The 7,181-nt window shown below is 31.8% G+C and overlaps 1 pseudogene; it reads right to left on the bottom strand.

The window, feature by feature from the left end:
- Positions 1-1,895: 1,895 nt before the first annotated feature.
- LOC134236169 (apolipoprotein L3-like) lies at positions 1,896-5,073 on the bottom strand (annotated as a pseudogene).
- Positions 5,074-7,181: the final 2,108 nt, after the last annotated feature.

Genomic DNA, 7,181 nt, shown 5'->3' with positions numbered 1-7,181 from the left:
GTAATGAATTTAATGTTTAAATATATAACTGGATTTTAGTTAGCTAATTTTATCTCTGTTGTATACTACTTACGTATGCTTATCTATTAATAATACAGGTATTTACAGGTATTTTTCAGTTATTTTAAATTACAGATAATGCAATTGGAACTCTTACAGAATTAAGAGTAAAATTATAATTAGCTTATGGTACTGAGAATTTTGGATAAAAGTACTTAAATTGCGAATTAGCGGGAGGGGAGGTTTTATATAGATCTAAAAAAAAAATACAGGGGTGGATTGCAAAATTTTCTTGGAGTACACAGGAAAATATTTTCTAAGTCAGTATTTCTTGGGCTGCCTTAAATCTCCGAAGCCCTTGTGAGGTATTGGAGGGAGAAGGAACCCCAGAAGTTCCTGAATATAGGACTAGGTGCATCCAAACCCAAAATATCCTTCAAATATTTTGGTTTCAATAATTTTCACACATGAGGTCATCCAAATCCTAAATATCATTTGATTATGTTCGTATCAGTAATAGGAATTTTTCAAAAATTTTTATTATTAAATTGTTTTCTTATTTCATTCATTTTGATACAAAGCATAGTGAGTAAAGGCGATTTAAAGAGACAAATTCAGTTGTAAAAAACCTTTTACTTCGTTTCGGTTTTCAAGACGTAGCCAGTTGCATATCTGTATGGTTTAGGAAAGCGCTTCCCGAACAATAAATTGATTAAACAAGACAGTATAATTCTATCCATGTAACTTTAATTTTGCAATATAGTTTCAAATCACAGGCACTAACATTGGAGATGTTAGTACCAATTTTCAAATATAAAATAATAAGGTGTTGCTACGGATTCAGGGACGATACACAAGTTCATTTACAAATGCAGTTTTTATTATTTTACAGTTAAAATTCCGAGTTGGTCGAATATCTTAGATATATGGGGTAACCCGTATCTATTCATGTTTAAGGAGGAGACCTACACAGCCCTCACCCATTCCCCCTCCACCTGCATATTATTCGGATAACTAACAATTTTACTTTTAATTCCCTCGTGATTGTTCATACTCCAGTACACATTTCATTATACACCCCTCTCCCATTCCCCATCTTCTTGCATGATATTATTCGGATAACTAATACTTTTGCTTTTAATTCGCCCGTGATTGTTCATACTCCAGTACACATTTCATTATACATCCCTCTCCCATTCCCCATCTTCTTGCATGATATTATTCGGATAACTAATACTTTTGCTTTTAATTCCCCCGTGATTGTTCATACTCCAGTACACATTTCATTATTCACGATTCCACTGTATCGAAATAAATGAGAAGACAATGAACACGCACTATAAGTGTCTGTTTGAAAGGTCATCCACCATCGCAAATCAAATCATCTCTGACTTTTTCTCATAAAAAATAAGATAAATATTCAGTAAATATTTTTTTTCATTTCATTTTAATCCAAAATATTCAGTACAATTTTAAATACTCAGTAATTGTATATTAAGTACATTTGAAGGTAAATTGTTATTTTAGAAATCCGATACAATATACAGACGTTAAAACGATAAGCAGAATTTAAAAATGCAATTCTATAGAGATGTTAATGTACTAGTATTAAGTACATTTTTTGAAACATAAAACTTAACAAATATGGTGTATTTTTATCAAGTAAAATTCAAAATTATAGTGAATTTTAAAAATGCGATTCTAAAGAGTTGATAATATGATGTGTCATTTTTGTGAAATAAAATTATATTATCATAAATCTTTCCCCAGGAAATCTATTAATAAGATATTGTAAATTTTATAAAATTTAAACAAAATTTTATGGTGTATCCTCATCGAGGAATAAAAAATCTATAACATATTTTCTTCGCAATTTGTCACAAAGTATAAATAATAAATATTCACAAAGTTCACATGATAAACCATGATAGTCCTCGCAATAAGATGTTCTTTTTTTCTTCGAAATTTCTTCTTCATCAAGGATCACTTTCACTGATGCATTGCATTATAAGACTATGCTTCTTGTCACGAGAAACATTCTTTTAAAACGTCGTATTCATGTTGCATTTGCTCGATAACTTTTTGAAGCTTCTCTGCCTCAGCGCACAGTTGGCCCTTTTCGATTTTAGACAAGTCGACTGCATTCCAAATTAAAGATCCCAAATCAATGATGATTCCGATGGCCGCCAGAGTACTTTTTGGGCCTCGGTAGACAGTTTGGTGACTCCTTTAGAAACACTTTTCGCTGCTGTTGGGGCAATGTCGTCCAATGCTGTACCAAGACGCAACAGTCTGGCAACCTCGTCTGCGTTCCCTGTGATACGATGGACACCCAAAGCACGTGACTTTTCCACCAAATCAAAAATGCGTTTGCCGAGAGCTGCGGCGCCCCCTGCTTGTTTTACTCCATGACATACCTGTGAAATTTCCAACGTATTAATATCATTTATTTTAGGGTCAGTGTCCTGTCCGAGCAAATTAATTAAGCGTATCATTTCTTTGCACGTTGTCTCGTGTTTTTCCAAATGTGCTTTTGCCTGATTACAGTGTTTTTTCACTATTCCAATTTTGACTACCCCATGGGTAAGCCCCGCGACACCGGAAGTCACCCCCGTAGCAATCCCGGTCATTGTTAAAATGAAAGAAGTCCCAAAAGTGACAGGGGCCATCGCTATTCCCGCAATACTCAGTATCCCGCCTATAAGCCCGAAACTGGAATACGTTATGTTTCCAATGGAATGAATCTTTGCTTGTTGTTGAATTTCATCTCTTATAGTTTTTAGCTCCATGAGAACTCTTCGTCGCTCAGGTGCCCAGCTTTTAAAATGTTTTTGGACATTTTTGAAGGAATCTTGATTCTCCATTGTTGTTTTCAATGATTATGCAATATTGGTCATCTACAGTGTTAAATGTTAAGCATTTGATGCTTCATATCTTTTGAATTTATAAAGAAAAATAGCTTAGGGTTTGGATAAGCGCTCTTTCGATAATCTATTTCTTTTATCACACCTTCTATATGTATCTTATTATTATCATTTGCACCATTGTTTTTCTTTTCGCATTACGTGAGAATATGAGCTCCTCTCTGCTCCATCCTTATATAAAATTGTTCATTGGCTGTGTTTCTGATTGCGATTAGTTAAAACCCAAATAACACATACTAGTACTTGACAACGGTTTACTTGGTATAACACAAAGGAAAATACAATCGCCGTCCAGTTAAATAGTATTAGGCGGAGCCAATATGATTTGAATGAATCGGTTTAGCCTTTTGTGATGTAGTGCCAATTAAAGTTTATAGAAAACTTGCATGTGTTTTGTGTCTTTAATTTCACTCCGCCCCAGAAAATCAACAATAAAAAGGTCAGCCTATGGAACGAGGTGCTGCTTTACGCCGATGGGAATGCTTGATTCAAGTAAAGAGTGAAAAGAAACACTTTTGTGCAATGCATCCTATTTAATGAAAAAATATCAAGAATAAAGATACTAAAATGTATTCAATCAATATTGAATGAATCGACATAACACGTACATAAAAAATATTATAGGATAAAATCGCTTGTGCTTGTGGACACGAACCGTTACCCCCCACAATCCTCTCCCCAGTATACAACCATGGTCTGAGAATATTTATCTTATCCATCTTTAGTCATTAATATTCTTACACAAATTTACAATGTATTTCATATGGAAAATTAAAAAAAATGTAGAATGAAATCTAAATGTTGTATTGAAAACCATATCTGTGGAATTTTATAATACCGCGGATATTTTTAAAAAAGTTTTTATTACGTTACTTTTCTACGAAGTGTAATTTATAACCGAAAAATCCTTTGACCAAGGGTTTATTTCTGGGGGCATGGGGACGTTCCTGTTTACAATTACTCGTAAGAAAGGTATAATCTATTCCTTCTATCAAGAATGAAGCACATTTTCTATTCCCTCTTCCCAGTTTGGAGTTGTTTTCATTAATGCGATTGTTTTTTCTTTTAATTTTAGAAAAATGTTAGTTTTTATCCCTTTAAGAGGGATTCTTCTTAAGTTTATTAAGAATTAATGATATTTTCAGAGATTTTATTCAAGAAGCTAATAAAACTAAGCAATGTTATCGATGTTATCAATAATCAACCTTGTTCTTGGTCAGATTTTATCTATAGATTAAAGTTGACTGTTTTATTTTTGGAAAAAGGTCAGATCTACGTAATTAAACACGCTGTTTTCAATCATATGAAGTCTACTTCTATTTCAAAAGAATATTTATTTCTCCTTTTTGAATTAAAAGATCTTGCCAAATATCGCCCATCAGATGCTGAACATTTTAAAATTAAGATAGATAATCTAAACTAAAATAGATGTAAGTTGTCTCTAACCCAAATTTTAAGGGAATACTTTTTATGTATGTATTTATATAAAAATACAAAACAGTTTAACACAAATACAAAAAAGTTTCGAATATTTAGTTGAAAGAAAAGCATATTTTTATTATTTTTATTCTCAAATCTATTCCTAGATTGGAACATTTTAATAGCTAACAAATTGTTTTTCTTTTTTTTTTTTTGGTATAGAAAATCATATCAAATTGATATATTTAATATATTTTACTTGCAATATTTTAAAACTAAGTTCGTAGCTCACTTATTGACTTCGGAAAATTTCTCCTAGTCATTGTTTGTTTATTATTCTTTTTATTTAAATTCATTGTTCTTAATAATCCTGATAAGTATAGAAAAAGATTTATTTTCTCGCGGCGCAAATCCATGCAATTAATTTTTAAAAGTTCTAAAATTATGAGAGGGAAAGAAACTGTGATTTTTGAAATCCCTTACCACTTAATATATATCATATACTTGTATAATTAATATACTTTTAATTTTGAAAAGAAAAAAAGACAAGAATCACTAAATAAATAAAAAGCTAGGAAACGACAATTTCTTAAGTTTTTGAGATTCGAATAAGTCATACTCATAATACATACTTACTTTATATAACTATACTATACTTTCCTAATTAAATTTGACAGAAAAGTCTACACTTTAAGGAAATCTCGATAGGTAACTTAAACCCAACGCATTTGTTTGCACATTTACATTGTATGTCCTGTAACTTTCACATGCGTTCTATATACTTGTACATGTCTAGTTTCGTTTTTCTTTACAAGAAAATTGAATTTTTAAAATTTATGCGAACATGAGCTATGACACTTTACCCAGTATAGTTCATGGAGGTCTTTAGCATATCATATCTTATATTTAAGTTATTATTATTTACATATTTGCATTATTATCTACGTTGTATAGACCCGGCGTATATTTCATTTAACGCGATAGCAATGAATTTTAAAAAATTAAAGTAATTAAGGTTTTATTTAGATTTCTTCTAGTCTTTGTTTAAATATTCTATTTTTATTTATTATCCATAATAATCTTGTGAAGTAGAAAAACAAATAAACAAACAAACTCCATGATTCCACTATATGAATAAACATTAATTAATATAAATATGCTCTAATGATTTCTTTTTGTAAGAAACCAGACATGAAATATCCCTTTTCAAGGTAAATAAAAAGGTAACAAAAAGACAGGTTCTTACATTTCTGAGATTGAATAAGTCATACAGTTGCAGTAATACGTACGTAAAATAGCTGATATATATATTTTCCCAATTGAACAGAAAATTCTATCCACTATTAGGAAATCCCGACATATAGCTATATGTAATACAAGCATGTAATACAAGATGCCTTCATTTGCTCATTTACGTCATGTTACTTTCACATGCATTATCCATAGATACATATATAGTTTCGTTTTTATTTCAAGAAGAATATTAGGGAGATAACGAACATTGTCAATCTCAAAGTCAATAAAACAATACAAATTAGGAGCAGAGCAAACGCGGACTTCTTAAACAGCAGAGGTGGGATCAGGTGCCATGGAGGAGTGAGCATCCCCAGCCGTGTGCTCCTTGTCATGATCAGGAAATAACGGAAAAATTCGTCGTCAATTCAGTGTATAAATAATGGACTAACCAGTGTATAAATAATGGACTAACAATTATTATGAAAAACGTCAGTCAGCATTTGTCTCAATGAGAAATTGTATTTGCTGTCAAAGTCATTTATAGAACTTACGAAATGATGACTTTAAACGACACTGATGATATTCTTGTTTCATCAACTTGCTTGTCAATAATTTACCTCGTTTTAGAAATTGTTCATACGTAGAGCATGCTCTTGCGTAACGAATCAACTGAGATATATATACTCCGTATGCAGGTGATGAAGGTATACAGGTGTTGTATTGCTCATAAGTAAGGGAAGTTGACGATAGAAAAGTTAAAATCATCACGTTTATCATATAGATTGGTTGTTAGATGACCATTAATGTCTTTTTCGAGTAAAATATCCAAGTATGAAACAGATGTGCCAGACTTTGTGGTATGTTTTATCTCAAGCTCACCAGGATATATCGTATCGACGTAGGAATGGAAATTACCATTGTTAATCGACAATACGTCGTCGATATATCTAAATGTCGAGTTGAGGGCCAAAGCAAGTGTTTTCTTCTTTTCATACATAAGATTTTGCACAAATTCTGCTCCATATGAATATAAAAATAGGTCTGCTAATAACGGAGCGCAATTGGTACCCACTGGAATTCCAATTCATTGTTGGAATACCTGGTCTCCAAAATCCACATAGATATTGTCAATCAGAAATTCAAGCATCTCTTTGATGCCACTTTCAGAGTACTTGCGTGTGCAATCAGAATGTGGTTTAACAAAATAATTTTGCAAATGACCAATGACCAGATCAGTAAATTGCGAGTTCCATTTTTATAAAAACGAAAAAACAAAAAAAAAAAAAAAAAAAAAAACCCAACTGTCAATGATATCAAAAGCCTGGACTTTAATTTATCATGGGGAATGGCTCTGTATAAAGTTGAAAAGTCGTAAGTTTTTAAGCTGTTGATTTTGGTAAAATCTTGTGATTTCAAATTTTCAAAAAGTTCTTTGGAATTTTTGAGTATCCACATCTGATTCACATCACTTCTTAAATATATTGTTGTACAGTACTCTTGAAGTTTCACCTTCACTACTGTCAATATCTTAGTGAGGAGTGACGAAAGAGGCTTGGTTGAACATTTACTGGAACCCGCAATGTATCTTTGTTTGTAAAGATT

The sequence above is a fragment of the Saccostrea cucullata genome, unplaced genomic scaffold (assembly GCF_032062105.1).
Source record: "Saccostrea cucullata isolate Sc308-1 unplaced genomic scaffold, CSIRO_AGI_Scuc_v1 ctg5095, whole genome shotgun sequence".
Classification (NCBI taxonomy): domain Eukaryota; kingdom Metazoa; phylum Mollusca; class Bivalvia; order Ostreida; family Ostreidae; genus Saccostrea; species Saccostrea cuccullata.
Note: the sequence above shows the minus strand (reverse complement) of the source record. Positions and strands in the feature narration are given on the sequence as shown.